The sequence below is a fragment of the Hermetia illucens genome, chromosome 3 (assembly GCF_905115235.1).
Source record: "Hermetia illucens chromosome 3, iHerIll2.2.curated.20191125, whole genome shotgun sequence".
Lineage (NCBI taxonomy): Eukaryota > Metazoa > Arthropoda > Insecta > Diptera > Stratiomyidae > Hermetia > Hermetia illucens.
In genome coordinates this window covers 117,822,260-117,839,508 of record NC_051851.1, presented here as the reverse complement: position 1 = coordinate 117,839,508, position 17,249 = coordinate 117,822,260, and positions in this window count along the sequence as shown.

Below are 17,249 nucleotides of genomic sequence, written 5' to 3'. Positions count from 1 at the left end.
TCCGTTGAAATCTGCTCGAGATATTCTCACTGACTCGTCGGTTATTGAGCTTGTATCCCCAAAAGACTCGTAACCATTTGTTGACCATTCTTCTCTTTTGGTAATAATAACGGAATATGTCGTCTCAAAGATAAATCTGGAAACCATGTAACCAGCAGACAGCAGAGACATATTATTTGGTAGCCTTTCCACGCGCTAATGGTGATAAGCCTAATGCGTCATTAGCTGCTTTCCATTTGGGGTCCAGATGAATGTGGGTAGATTTAGAGTGCTATGCAGGATCTCTACATCCTACGCAGCTAGCAAGAATTTAATGTTGTCGCCCTTAGGATGCATGCACACATCACAAATGAGCTTTATTATTTAAGTGAATAGGCGGTGAACCCATTGTTGTTAGATCTTACCTATGGCAATATTACAGCGCCAGAGCAATTTCCAGAATTTCTGGAATTGCTTATTTAATGATTCTTCTACGTAAGTTTGAAGTAGTGATGTACAGGGTGCGGCAGCATAACTTCCTTTTTTCAAAACTCAATAAAAACTAAGTTTTTATTTACATTGTTTTGAAGATCAAATCTGTTAGGTGACGTCCCCCATTCTCCATACATTGCGTAAACCGATTTCTGGCGTTTGTCATGACTCTTGTTAGCATAGCAGGTGTTATGTTGGCAATTTCTTCTTGGATGTTGGTCTTCAAATCTTGTAGGGTTCTTGGACGGTTCGCATAAACACGGGATTTCAAAAAACCCCATAGAAAAAAATCACAAGGGGACAGATCGGGAGAGCGTGCCGGCCTTTCCAAATTGCCTCTAATTGAGATAAGGCGCTCTGGAAAGTGTTCCCTCAAAACAGCCATCGATGCTCTTGAAGTGTGTGCTGTTGCGCCGTCTTGTTGGAACCCAGTGTCCCCCAAATCCAAATTTTCTGGCCGTGGGAAAAAAAATTCTTTAGCATGTTTACATATCGGTCCGAATTACCTGTCACTGTAACCTCATTTTCCTCAAAAAACCCGGGACCAATAATTCCAGCTGAGGAAATTGCACACGACACTGTGACTTTCGGTGAATGCAAACGCTTTTGATGCAATTCTCGAGGGTTGGTGTCAGCCCAGTAGCGCATGTTTTGTTTGTTAACCGACCCCCACAAATGAAAATGGGCTTCATCGCTAAAAAAAAACAATAGCACCCTCGGGAACGACATCAAGAAGAAGCTCACACGCGTTCATCCGAGAATTGAAGTCACGTTCTGAAAGTTCCTGCACTATCGCCATCTTATAGGGATGAAAATGAAGATCATCACGAAGAATTCTTCTCACAGAACGATCGGATAGTCCAAGGGCAGATGCGTGTTTGCGCGCAGAACGCCGTAGCGATCGCAACATTGACACTCTCACTGCTTCAATGTTCTCAGGTGATCTAACGGGCCGAGGGACTCCAGTTCTTCCTTTTGTCGCACTTGCAGTTTGTCTGAATGTAGTGACCCATGTAAGAATTGATTTGCGGTCTGGGACGGGAGCCAACGGGGCTAAATTAAAGCGATTCCCAAATGCACGCTGTGTTGCAATAACCGAACATCCGCTTGAAAAGTATACCTCAACGGCAAAGGTACGCTCCTCACTATTCCAACGCATGATGGCGACTGAACCGTGTCGGGACAAAACTTTACAATGAACGAGACCACTAGCGCTCCGCTATAACATCAACTAACTGAGTGGCGCGCATTTTAAAAAAGGAAGTTATGCTGCCGCACCCTGTATAATACTTCTGAATATTTGACTGTTTGTACCAGCTATATTTCCACCCCTGATAAGATGGATAGCGTGAAGCTTACCGATCTAGTTACTAAGATCGTCAATAAATGCTTCCGCAATTAACTCGGCTATGACTAACTGGTTTCACTTCTAGCACTCGCAGGTCATACCACGTGGGTTACAATTTTCATTCTTTTTATTATCGGTTTAATCGATTTTTATACGAATGTTTCTCCGGATAGATAGAATGTTGGCCTCCAATCAGCAATAGCCGATTAAGCCGTCTAATTTTATCGTAAGTGCTGTAACCTGCGGGTCATAGAGGAAACACGCGGTTACTACCAATTACTCCTACAAATGCAAGTTCTCAAGGTAGTACTATGTCCGGATTCTAATTTGTAATTATCAGGCAGATTGTCGCCGTTACAGCCAACGGTCTATAGCAAATCATTAGCCCACTGACTTGGGCAGGTTTGATAACAGCTTTCTTATCCTCAATAACTACTCGCTTATTTTTCTTCAAAGTAAGGGCATCGTCCGTGCGTGCTACCAATAGCGATTTGAAAACACCAATTACGCCTTCCACCTTCCAAATTTGTCCCAGTAAACAGTAGGTTTTTCTCAGAATTCCCTCTCACATCGACAAAGACCATTCAGATAGGGTGGACTGGAAAAAGTACCTGCACGAACCTCAACCTAAACAACGGCCATTCGGCAGCGTTACTCCTCTTATCCACAAAGGCAGTTCAGATGAGGTGGCCAGGGAAAGGTACCTGCACGATTTTTGCCATCTTAATTGCTTTCATGGGTAATCGATAAGCGCCAAGTTTTCTGGTAACCATATTATACCTAAGACCCTGTGACACACTGACTAGTTCCTGCCAGCAGTGCGCTTTTTGCCTAATTTCGTGGCTAAGCTCCTTTTTCGCTGCTTGTATTCTGCTGCTCTAAGATTTACTTCACCCTCGTCTCTTGCGCGCAGTGCAATCCACCAAAATATGAGGTAGTTCCTCCATAAACTTCTGATTTCAGTTCGACACATGGTGATCCTTTTGGGCGGTGAAGCTTAGTGAGTTACCACGATAAAGCCCATTTGCCGGTTCGATAGAACATTGATGGAAGCCATTTATTGCTTCGAAGGAAATATACTAGTGATCGCTGGCCGTGAAATCTTCCAGTACCCTTCATTGTTGCAATACTGACACTAAGGACTCCGTAACAAACGTCACGTCGGGCAGCTACCATCCCAATATCGGAATGCTACCGATATTAAAGTCAATAAATTTCATTTTGCCGCCCATCTTCGAAATTTGTGTATCTCAATAATCTGATTAAACCATGCCTCATTCGGAAACTCTGGCGTTAAGCTCTTATCCAACTAGAACACTTCCGACCAAAACGAGCCTATTTGGAATAGCGAGCACATGTACATGTGACGTAAACACCGAAAAATGTCCCTTTCGTATAACAAACCCAAACGAAGCCATTCCCTCGGCCATTTCCCCGCAGTCGTAAGTATTCCGTGTTTTTCGGTCGTATGGGAGCAGCGCCAAATATATTTCATAATGGCGGACTCCCATCTCGATACTGATCGCTGACAAGTCAGCTCTTATTTCTTGCATCATCTGCCCCATCAAATCATGAGCAGTTGCACTTGAGTCTTCACGTTTTGTAGCTCTCCTTTGAAGATCCAGCCTCTCGGAACCGGGAGTATGATCCACGTCTCTTTTCTTCAGAACGCGACCCTTGCAAAGGACACAATATTTTTCCAATGCATAATTCTTCGTTTTGTGACAATGGCCAACTTTTGTTCTCTAGAGTTAGGAGATGTAACACCCACTTTGAGATTGTTCACTTTTGGATAATTCCTTGTTATCGCTTCCACCACCTCTTGTCGGTTCGAAATGCATAATTTATTTCCCTTTTTCGTACAAAAAATGCTGCATCCTTGTCAGTCTTCGAGTCCGCTGGATATACGAGTACTTGTTGTCTACCCATGTCTTCTGGTTTGGCGTTGTTGCAGATTTCTCGAAGAACTTCCGCGAAAGATGTCGTTTCGATCAGTTTGATGCGATAGGACTAGGACCGTCCTGCTTCTCTTCTTCTTTAGGACTGATATTATCGTCGTTGTTGACTTCGTCCCTGCTCGATCCGTTTAGCTACCACCCGGCAAATTCGCGTGGTCAAAGGGTAGTAAAGATCCCAGGGCGAAACGTGAATTGATACCCACGATGGAGCATAAAACCTGGGAAATGCCTGCTGAACCAAAACCAACAACTCTACTACCAAACCCTATCTTCACCTCCACGTGGTGACCGCTGGGAGCTCTTTCGTAACGAAAAGCTGCAGACGGAGAAGGATGAAGGCGAGTCTCCCGCGTAAAAACGGGACAAACTTTACCAACTCGTCCTCCAGGTTGGGGGTTGAGTAGGACTGACAATCCTACACGGAAAACCGATGTTACGGAGCCACGAAAGGAGCCTCGGACAGGATGAACTTTACAACGACGAACCCGGCAATGACAACGGATTAACGATTTGCGCATTTTTTCGTGGAACGTGCGCTCCCTGTACAAAGATAAAGCTGATGAGGAGCTAGCCGATACCCTGTCCCAATATAGGGCTGATATAACAACGTTACAAGAGATGCGATGGACAGGAACCGGTTTCCTGGAGAAGAGCCGCTACAACATATATTATAGCCGTCATCCAATAAACCATGTGCTCTGTTATCGGTTTTGAAAACATAAGCGAACGGCTATGCACTCTGCGCCTGCGAGGCAAGTTTAGAAATATAAGCCCCATTAACGTTCACCCCCTACAGAGGAGACTGCAGAGTCGGAGAAGGATACCTTCTACGAGGCAGTAGAACGGACCCTCGAAGCCTGTCCCAGGTATGATATTAAAATCATACTTGGGGATTTTAACAGCCAAGTAGGGAAGGAGCCCGTATTCAGGCGATAACGATAACGATAACGGACTGCGGATTATTCAATTAGCAGGGTCACACGTAATGGTTGTTGGAAGTACCTGTTTTGCGCGGAAAGCGGTCCACAAACATACAAGGGCCTCTCCAGACGGGACCACCTTCAACCAAATTGACCACGTGTTGATCGAACGCCGCCACCTCTCAGCCTTGATGAATGTCAGAACATATAGGGGGGCCAAAATAGACTCGGATCAGTGAACACTGAAGCCATCCACAACACAGCCCTCCTCAACACCTATAAGAGGGAAATGGATGCTGCCATAACCGCAGTCAACAGAGGAAATGGAAATGAAGTATCAACAAATGATCTTCACAATCACCTGAAGAGCGTTATCATGGATATGGCCACAAACATACTTGGCCCCCCCCATACTTGGTTTAGGTCTAGACTGACAACGGATTTCAATTAAATATAATTCGTACCCATTACGTGTTTGCGATTATATTTTTGAGTGGAGCATTTTCAATCTATCGTTACTTTCGGTCACGCTGCTCCCAGGGCAGAGGTGAGGCAGCGTCTGATGAGTTGCCTCTGCTCTGGACGAAACCGTCAGTCAGCTTTTTACCTTTTTTATAATATATTAATTTATAAACTTCTTATCTTCTTATCTGAGACGGTTAGTCCACACTGGTTCTTATTTTTTTTTTTTTTTTTTTTTTTTTTGACATCGGAAAAACAGTTTTTCCGATGTTATGGCCAACGTGATTTTTAAAACAGAGCACGCTCATTCCGCTCCAATAATCTTTGAAATAGTCAAGAACAATCTTACACTTTGAATAAAAAAAATGTTGGAAAATCGGCTAATGAAAAAACGAATAATGTTATCAACACAAGCCAAGGATCTCATAAAAATGAAGTACTATTACTACTAATATGCAATGTCGTTTCGGTAGAACTTCTGTATCCGGATAGCTGTCGCGGTTCAAATGTCACCCGTGTGGCCGTAGAATTTGTATCGTCATTTGACGTCGGATACCAGTCGACTGAGTTAAATCAGGCTAATAATCTCGGGCGAGCGCAATTCTGGCCACATTGGCTCCTATAGGGTACTGTACCTTTACGATCTTGAATGAAGTGCTCTAACACATTTCATTTGATGCAATTGAATTGTTGTGCCAACGATTATTTTTATTCTGAAAAAGCTAACAAATACTAGACTAACGGTGTCAAGTTCCACAAGGTACTGCAGGCCCTTCAACAGCTGTTGGTCTTCCCCACTGCATATGATCCCTAAGCCAAACGGCGAATGGCGCCTATGTTGGGATTACAGAAGGCTAAATGCACAGACTGTTCCTGACCGATATCCAATTCCACTCATCCACGACTTTGCCCATCACCTCGCGAATTGCCGCATCTTTTCAACCTTGGACTTAACCAAGGCTTATCATCAAAACCCTGTAGCTCCAGAAGACATTCCAAAGACGGTAATATGCACACCCTTTGGACTCTTCGAGTTCACCCAGATGACTTTCGGATTGTGCAATGCGGCGCAAACCTTTCAAAGGTTCATCCACTCGGTCCTGCGTAACCTCGACTTCTGCTTCGTATGTTTGGATGATGTTTTGGTGGCTTCTTCCACAGAGTCTGAGCACTTAGCCCATCTCGAGTGCATTTTTCAACGTCTCCTTGAGGCCGGGTTAGTCCTAAACGTTGAGAAATGTAAGTTCCTTCAAACACAGGTGACGGCCACTCCATTTCCCCTGAAGGAATACAGCCCGACTCAGACAGGGTGCAGGCGATTGCAAGCGTCCGAAAACTGTAAAGGATTTGCGGAGTTTCTTGGGCATGCTAAACTTCTATCGTCATTCCCTGCCCAAGGCCGCCCAACACCAGTCCGTTTTGAACGCGTATTTGTCTGGCCCCAAAACTAAGGACACACGAGAGATCGTGTGGTCTGAAGAGGCTGTCTGCGCGTTCAATAAATCCCGACCGCAACTGGCTGATGCTACACTCTTGGCAGTAGGTGCCGCTCTTCACCAAAAGGTGAATCACGTCTGGCAGCCGTTGGGCTTCTTCTCGAAGCAGTTGAACCCCGCTCAACGGAACTACAGTACCTACGATCGTGAACTGCTCGCCGCGTATTTGAGCATCAAATACTTCCGCTTCTCCCTTGAAGGCACGCCGTTCACAGTGTTCCCGGACAATAAGCCTCGCGCAAATGCTTTGAAACAAAAGCCCGACAAAGCATCCCCTCGTCAGCTTCGACATCTAAGCTTTATAAGCCAGTTTACGTCAAACATCCAGCAGGTGTCCGGCAAGGACAACATAGTTACTGACGCTTTGTCTCGTGTCTCCGAAGTTAACATCAGTTAACTCACTCGACTTCTCGGCTATTGCCAAGGCGCAGGAGGACGACGCAGTACTTCAGTGCCTCAAACCCAACCCCAAATACAAATTTCGGGGGTTGCCCATCTCCGGTTCGAACCTCTCTCTCTGCTGCGAAGTCTCGGAAAAGGGACCGCGGCCATACATTCCGGCCACCTTTCGCAAAGAAGTGTTCCACGTGGTTCACGACTTAGCGCATCCAGGCATCAAGTCAACAAATCGGTTAGTCACCGATAAATACTTGTGGCCCTCCATGAACAAGGATGTCAATTCATGAACCAGAGAGTGCATCGCATGCCAAAAGTGTAAAGTAACCAGGCATGTAAGGAAAGAAGTGAACTCATTCCCCCGCACTACCAAGCGGCTCCACATAATACACCTCGACATAGTAGGGCCTTTGCGAGACTCGCACGGTTACAAATATTGCCTCATAATCATCGACAGGCTTACGCGGTGGTCTGAGGCAATACCTCTGAAATACATTACGGCGCAATCTTGTGCCGAAGCCCTCTGTCGAGAGTGGATACCTCGCTTTGGCGTCCCTGCGGTGGTCATCACTGACCAGGGAATACAATTTGAGTCCACCCTTTTCTCGGAGTTAGGCAAACTCGTGGGGTTTAAATGCCAGCGAACTACTGCATACCACCCGCAATCCAATAGAATGCTAGAACGTTGGTACCGGACGCTGAAAGCCGCCATTATGGCACGCGACGATCCGTCCTGGACCCAAGTCTTGCCTCTCGTCCTACTCGGGCTACGTACCGTACTGCCGAGAGGGATTTGTTGCCAGCCCCGCGGAGCTAGTATACGGGGAGAACCCGAGACTCCCAAGTGATCCGGTCTTCGACAAGAGATCGGGTCTCACAGAGTCGGGGTTGGTGCGTCTGCTGAGAGACAATCTCCGACGCATCAAGGTCACTCCTCCCACCCAACACTCGTCCGCACCTGTCTGTGCGCCCAAGGAACTGGACACGTGTACGCACGTCCTGGTCAGGACGGATCATCATCATCATCATCAACGGCGCAACAACCGGTATCCGGTCTAGGCCTGAATAATAATCGTTGGCGCAACAATCCATATTGGATCAGGGCCTTGAAGTGTGTTAGAGCACTTCATTCAAGACCGTAACGGTCCACTAGAAGGCAATGTGGTCAGCATTGCGCTCGCCCGAGATTATTACCCTGATTTGACTCAGGTACTCATTCACAGCTGAGTCGACTGGTATCCGACGTCAAATCACGATGCAAATTCCACTGCCACCAGTGAAATTTGAACCGCGACCTTCCGTATGACAGCCTAGTGCTCTAACCACTGAGCTATCCGGTCAGGACGGATGCCGTCCCGAAGCGGCTGCAGCCTCCTTATGAAAGCCCGTACCGTGTTCTAGAGCGGGGAGAACATTTCTTCCAGCTCGAGATCAGTGGACACAAAAAGGTGGTCTCCCTCTCCAGGCTGAAGCCCGTGTGCACCCCTAAACAACGACGCGTTCGCTTTAAGGACTGATGGGGAACACAGTTCCAGACAGATGACGCCACCGGCGCTCTCCACTCAGTTTAGACCTCTCCACAGGAGTGGAGAGGATAGTGCATGAAGGGACGGCAGAATGTCATTTGGAAAAAAATAATTGCTGGACTGCTACTTCGACTGTCAACGACCTGGAGAAAAAAAAGGAATCGATATCTGCACTCCGCTTACATTTTGAGATATAAAAAGTTTTTATGAATTGTGTTAGATTAAATTAATTTTGTTCTTTAAATAAAATTAAGTTTAACAATACATAATTCATTAAATACTAAAGTATTGTTCAGTGGGAATTTAAGATAAAACATTTGAGGACCATTATACTGCAGGGTGCGGTTGAGAAAAAGGGAAGCAGAGATGGAATATTTAGGAACTACTTTAAACCGGTAGTTACCCTGGGGGATTTATGTCAGTAACGTATTTGAAATGAGAACGATTTGCAGAAGGATTTCATTTACAAAGTAGGGCTGTACCCCAAAAATACTACGATGTATATAGATACAATATCCCTACTATAGTACGACCAGTGTTAGGATTGACCTGCTTTCATATCCACACAGAGATCGGAATGCTATTTACACCAAAACGACTACACTTCTGAACGGGACAAAGGCTAAAGAAGAAGTCGAATTAAAGTCGACGGAATCCTGACATGCATTGGTATCAGTACAATGTCCTGAATGTACTAATATAAAGAGACAACATGACAACACCGTTTCACTTCACCAAGAGATTTGAGACTCATATAAATAGCAGCGAAAGCTGGGAATCATAGCAGACAGACAGATAAATGTACAGCCTTGGAACTAAAGAGGACACTTTGACTTAATGGGCAAGTATACCATCATATTTTAAGGTTTCAAAAGGAGCTAAACAGAAGCCAGACGACCATCAAGACACTCAAATCTAACCAGGCAAACGTTCGGTTTGTACACGGTCTACACTCTCTGATTCCAGGGCTATGTTGGTATAGAAAGTAACACTCCAGCAAACGAAAGTAGGAGCAGAGATACACTGTAGACCAGAACTATTGAGTACAGTTACCAATCTTAGAATCGGCTCTTCAAGTTCGAAGAATATATTAAGCCTCACCATACAGATAAAAAAATCTTTGAGGTCTATGCCTGTGAACCCACAGTAAACCGCCCAGACTGATGTTCAGTTCAACTCCGCACGAGCGATTTTGGCAATACATTGTATAGTTTTTTAAACAAATGATTTTCAGGCAATTTTTGTCAAAAATTTTTATTTTTTTAAAAAGCAGTTTCTGCAAAAATCGACTTATCAGAAAAATCTTATGTACTTCTCTAGCCATGCATGTCTATATTTAAAAAAAAAATTGTTCGGCATTCAACAAACAAAGCGTCGTCGAAGGAAAGCTGTGTAGTCGCCATTTTCTTTGCATTGTATTAAAAAAATAATTTAAAAAGATTATTATATGTCTAAATAAGGTCCTTTATCAGAGTTTTAATTTACCCCATTGTCCTCCTGAAACAAAATCTCAAGATTTCTAATCACCTTCAAGCAATATTGTTTTTTCCCCTTTATTGTTCAATTTCTTCTATTATATTCTACAATACCACTGAAAAGCTGCCAAGCAGCTAGCCAATACCCTGTCCCAAATGATAACGGATTGCGGATTATTCAATTAGCAATGTCACACGAAATGGTTGTTGGAAGTACCTGGTTTGCACGGAAAACGGTCCACAAACAAACATGGGCCTCTCCAAACGGGACCACTTTCAACCAAATTGACCAAGTGCTGATCGAACGCCGCCACCTCTCAATATAGACTCGGATCACTATCTCGTTGGCATTGTGCTCCGAGCTCGAATAACAACACCACCCAAAGTACCCTCTGACAATCAGGTACTAGTTAGTACTGAATTCATCCATAACACAGTCCTCCGCAAATTATAACAGGGTAATGGATCCCACAATAACCGCAGTCAACAGAGATTCTGGAGATGAAACATCAACAAATGATCTTCACAATCACCAACAGGTCTTAAGCTCGAAAAGTACAGGGAAAAGCCCCACCAGGCGCAGAATATTTATCAAAAAGTCAGTAGGATGAAGCCTTACACACCTCGATGTTCATCCTACCGAGACAAATCAAAGAGATTTGATTTCCGACAGAATGGGCATATTGGAGCGACGGGTTGAGTACTTTGATGAACTACTGAACAACCAGAACATCGGCGAGTTGGAGGTCCCGCCAACTGAAGACGATGGACAAATACTGCCACCACCAAGTATAGAAGAAACAGCTCGTGCAAATCATCGGTTTAAAAATCATAAGTCGCCAGGAAACGATGGAATTACAACCGAATTGGTTAAATATGGAGGCGACCAATTACACCAAGTGGTCCATCAACTTGTGCTCAAGGTATGAGATAGCGAATCAATGCCTGACGACTGGCAAAGAAGCATTATCTGTCTTATACATAAAAATGGAGATATCACACAGTGCAGCAATTATTGATATATCACGTTGCTGAGTACCATCTATAAGATATTCTCCTCTATCTTGCTAGGCCGGATAGCCCCATATGCAAACAATGGACCATTCCAAACAGGCTTCACTCCAGGCAAATCAGCAACCAATCAGATTTTCTCTCTGCGGCAAGCGATGGAAAAACTGTTGAAATATGGACATCAGTTGCACCATCTGTTCATCGACTTTAGAGCCGCCTATGACGGCATAGACAGTGTAAAACTGTACACGGCATGGGAGAATTCGGCATCCCGACGAAATTGATAAAAATGACTAGGCTGACCCTGACCAATGTACGAGGCCAGATAAAAGCAGCAGGATCACTCTCAAGACCATTCGACATCAACAACGGTCTACGACAAGGAGATGCCCTATCATGAGTCCTCTTTAACGTGGCCCTCGAGAGTGTGATCCGTGCTGTTGAGGTAAATGCAAGAGGTACGATCCTCTTTAAGTCCACCCAACTACTGGCCTATGCTGACGATATCGACATCATGGGAAAAACGACTCGAGACGTACAAACTGCCTTCATCCAGATCGAGCAAGCGACAATAGGGGACGAGATCTTGGGCTGCACATCAATGAAGGCAAGACAAAGTATATGGTGGTAAGGTCAGTACCGAAAATTAACAACCAACAACCAACAACCAACCAACCAAAGATAGGAAAATACAACTGTGAGACCGTTAATAATTTCTCTTATCTAGGGTCGAAAATCACAACCGATAACAACTACGACAATGAAATCCGTGCACGGTTGTTGGCACCCAACAGAGCCTATTTCAGTTTTCAAAAACTATTCCGCTCGAAACGTCTCACCATAGGGTCAAAGCTCTTACTGTACAAGACTATGATCTTGCCAGTCCTCATGTATTCCTCGGAAACTTGGGTTCTTAGCAAGAAAAATCGCGAATTCGTTCGAGAGAAAAATCCTCCGAAGAATTTTTGGCCCCCTAAATGAGGATGGACGATTCCGTAGCCTACACAATGACGAAATCTATGAGCGATACCATGACCGTCCGGTTGTGGATAAAATCCGGCGGAATAGGTTACGGTGGGCGGGTCACTTAATCCGTATGGATTATAACACACGACGAAATCTATGAGCGATACTATGACGGTCTGGTTGTGGATAAAATCTGGCTCAATTGGTTACGGAAAGTCTTTAAGGGAAAAGAAGACGAGGCAGACCCTGCCTGAGATGAAGCGATCGCGTAGGTCAGGACGTCAAACAGCTTTTGGGGATATCGAATTGGAGGACCTCGACCTAAAACCGGGATGTCTGGAGTTCCTTATGAAGGCAGGCCTAGACCGGATACCGTTTGTTTCGCAGTTGATGATTATGATACCTCTGAAAAATAAAATAAAAAAGGATTTACCGCTACCAACAGCTTGTATAATAACTAATGGACGTCGTAATTTCTAAATATACTTAACCTAAAAAACGTTGGCAGATAACAACAAAATAATAACAAAGGTCACATACCTATAAAAGTTAATGTGTAACGAAGCGGTGCTATATGGATGATGTGACGTTCAACAACTGGTATTATTTCTGATCGACGTGTGTCTTTTGCCCTCTTTAATTCTGAGTGTTGGCCAACTATTAAAGAAATGAACGCACCCCCTATCGATGAAAGTATAAAAATGATGTGTTGAATGAGTGGCGTAACACATTATGATTATATCTGAACTAAAGATATCCACAATCGATATAGGGTTGCACCCATCGTGGGCAACTGCGGCGTCTTCGATAGTATGCTCTTGTAACGCGGTGACTAGAGCAATGCAGACCGAAGCATCGATGGCTTAATAATGAATTGAAAGCCCCTGGATTCCCCATCCGAATGGCGAATTCGATCCGCAGGAGCAGATCCCGCTACTGAACGGGAGAAAGGTTTTGGAACAAGCTCTTGGCACCGCAAAACATTTTCGTAGCTAATTTGATCGGCAAAGTTCGGTGAGGGTAAAATTCTTCCAAATATTCATTTTTAAGGTTTTGTGTGAAACAAAACCTTATTAGAATCGATTCGATGTCTGTCTGTCCGTCTGTCTGTCCGTCTGTCTGTCTGTCTGTCTGTCACAGCCGATTTATTCGGAAACGGCTGGACCGATTATCACGAAAATTGATAGGAGTATGTGATCTGAAAGGGAAATTCAATCTTTATTAACAAAGTTATAGGGGGTAAAACTTTACAATTTTTTGTGAATTTCGTGCACTCTACAACCTGCATGACGTCATCATCACAAATCGATTTGTCAATACCACAAAGAAATAGGTTCGTATGAATTGGGTGGAAAAGAATTATTTTGTTTTAGTTCTTTAATCATTTGTATACAAATATCAATTATTCCAACGAGACATGCGTGTATGTAAGTGTATAATATATGCGTGGTAATGAACTTTGCGGGTAGAGCCTAATTCAGATAGATATAAGAAGTAAATCGGAAATATGGGTACGATCAATTTATATACATGCCTATATGTGTACAGTATTCGAAAATAGGCAGTTTGTTCATTTAGGGTGAGCGTAACATCTACGGCTGTAATATGTACGTATGTCTCGTAATTTTGTAGCTCTATACGGGTAGAAAAATATGCGTTGAAATTTCTTAGATAAGATGAACACAAAACCTTTATACCCGAAGCACGAGCTTCCGGTATTCCGACTTGTTTTTTTTTTTGGGACAAGGCTTAGGAATATTCGCTGTGAACGGACAAGAAGGAGTGGCACAAAGGACTAAGCTTTATGGAATGGCGGCAGGATTGGGATATCTCTTTAGACTACCAACTACGGACTGTCGACTTCAGGAAGGAACACGTTTTTGGGCAGGATATCATTCAGAAATCTTAACCAAGTTGCGGAGAGGCTTTTCCAAATTCTCTGTATACAGGATATGTATTTTAAGTAGTGAGAATAAATCCGCTAAGCACAATTTATTGGAAATATCGATACAAAATTTTAGAAATCTTCAAGGTACTCTCCTTGAATATTAACACACTTCTGCAGGCGTGTTTTCTATACTATATACGCTCCTTAAAAGTCAGCAACCAAAACATCCTTCAAAGCTTGCATGCAAGCCGAGTTGTCAGCGTCCAGGGTCCCGTGGTTGATTTTCATTTTTGGAAGTAGAAAAAAGGCTGCCGATAATGCCCAGATTCCAGGCGAGCCTCACCTAAGGGTGGTTTCATGCAGCAAATCTTTATGCAAACTAGCAGCCAGATAGTATGTCTGGCACTGAAGTCGCCCCCTAGAACTTAGTTACATGATTTGTAAGCTGGGCGAAGTTGGGTCGCGCAGAGGGATCTAACTGTAAAGAGATAGTTCGAGTCGAAGCCCTGGATGGAACAGTAACGGTACGAGAAGACTGATCGGAAATATTGACCAAAACACTGGTATATTTTACAACAATTTTATTGATTATATTTATTGATAACATATTTACCATGTGCGATCTGCTTCAAGATCATTCTAGGCAAAATAGGAGGCAAGAAGACTGCATACACTAGGAACGAATCCAGCGGCAAAGGAATACGGAATCTCATCCTGTATCTTTCCGGTAGAAAAAGGTAGGTAAGTGGCCCGTGACCCAAGTGGTTAATGGCGTGTCAATGTCGCCTAGATGGTTTTCTTGTGTGTATGCTTCCCCATCCTATACCAGCGGGAAACGGATCCCTACGAAAGATTGATCTTCGTTGCATCTACTTCTTTTCTCTTCACTTCTTAGGAGAGCAAATATAGATCAATTGCCGAATATATGGCACATGTCTGCTTCCATCAAGCACCCTATAAGGCTAAACAGCTGTGCAATGTCTATTGTTATGACTGATGCTGCCAAGTGCTCACAGCAACTCGCAGTCATGTACTCGCAACCACGTGGGTGCACACCAATGCACTGCATCACATACGCAGCGGTAACACCAGCCCCTGTGTGCGGAATTTGTGGGGCAAATCCAATTCCGGTCAAAAATGATTTTCCGTCACTATACAATTTCAAAGAATGCGCCGGGGGTTGAATTTCCTGTATATAGTCTCCTTGATAGGGGGATTCGAGAATACTATCTGCACATTCTGTGTGCAAAATAATGAACCCAAGTACAAGTCCTTACGCAATACTTCACGCTCAAAAAAAGCAGGAAAATATGCCTGGGAAACAATCAATTGTTAAACTGAAGCATTTCAAAGTAGGGAAGGTCGTGCAATTTCTTTCGATTATAGAATTACATATATACATAAATACAGTTGGCATCTACCCATTGGGGGAGTCCAGGATAACAGCTAAGCCCTTGCATCATCCAACACCGTTGAACGAAATGCGCTTCAACCCCTTCCAGAATTCCCGAGAAGCAAAACCTCACCGGATGTGATACAGTTGAGAAGAATGGTGAAGCATTCTTTCCACCTCTTCAACTATTTGTGATTGTGGAGGAAGAGTAGACCGTTAAGGTTGTTCAAAGGACCAGCGAAAGATTTTCAAACACATGCAAGTTATTTAGTGACGCGATAGGCAACACTGCAAACATTTCGTTCTATGGCATCTTCCGCTTCCCTGGCCAGCACAATAACAAATTCCTCTTTATCATGCTGCACACTACGTTCAACTTCCCGGCATTTCACACGATATCAGAACTGCAGCGGGCCTTCTAGCCCTTCCGTTTTTCGATCCGTTTCCACGATCCCACAATCAGCCAGATCTTGTGACGACACTTCGCGACATGACGGACAAACTACGAAACTAAACATTTTTGACGGCTTCTTGATCCTTCAACTTGGGGGTGCATCTCTTTAATTTTAGGACATAACCTGCAAGCAAAGTAAAGTGACCATTAGATGGTGATCCATAATCCAAACACATACAAACACATCAATGTCGGTCAAGTGAAATATAAGTGGCTTATGGAAAACTCTATGCTGGAACAATGTGCCACCAATGACGAGGCAGTTGGAGCTACAGCAATTAACGAGGAAGCATATGTGTGCAATTTCTAACAGAAATCATTCTTCTCCACTATATCTGCAATGTCTGTTGGTATAATATGATGCTTTTTAAACCGGACCGGAATCTTGCAGTCAAAATCCTGCCAGAAACCGGCCCCAGGTCAAGAGAGCACGCCTTGCGTAGCTGTCGGTTACATCCCGACACCAGATTAGCATCCACTACCTCCTGCTTTTCAAAGTAAAAAAGCACATTGCCACAAGATTAGAAGAGTAGAGAATATATCGTTGGAATGCTCACTCGTGCTGGAGAGAGGGAGAATTTTGCAGACCTTCCATTACGTTGTCAAAGAGCATGCGTATACTCCAGAAACCAATCATTAGGCATTTTTGACAGCCAAAGCGTGGTTGCCGGTTGTTAGCCATAAATTTCAATCCCTTTTAGTAACATTTTGCAACTAGCAGGAAAGACTTTAGATATAATTTTAACCCCAGCGTCTTCATCTTCAGCCTTTGCCCCCTTCACAAGCGGAGTAACTCATCTTAATCGGTCGCGGCATTTTGTTCTATCAAAATGTGATCTGGATGTAGTCGGGAGGCTATCTAATATATCAAGACACCGTTTCCGTCGGCCTTTTGGTCGTTTCCCGTCGACTTCGATGTTCAGACCAATTTTGGGAGGTGAATTCTCGTTAGCACGAATTGTCTAACCATACCATCGAACACACCTCTCTCGCAATTTTTTCACAATCGTTCAACGCCTTATCGATTGAAGTATCGCCATTTTGGACGTGAACAAAACGTGTTACCCCACTGGTCCAACGTAACATCTTCGTCTCCATTACCGCGAGACGCCGCTTATTGTCTTTTATAGTCGGTCAACACTTAACACCTTAGAAGGCGACCGGCGAAAGTCGATCGAATGCAACTTCATCCAGGCTGCGCTAATGCGCGAAACAATTTCATAACGCACTTCACTATTGGCCGTTACAATTGATCCTAGCTCAAAGGACTATAACCTGCTGAACTGATTGCCATATATTTATGAAAGTTACACTATACCCCTTAAAGGCGAAATAGTACCCTCAGCCACGGTACGCATTTCCTTCCTAATAATAAATGCATACGTGGGGCTAAAAGTACTAAAAGGTTTAGAAAAAATGTCTCAGTCTTTGCAGAAACTTTTACTAAAGGTAGAATTAAAATAGGAAGAATTCATAGTAAGAGGA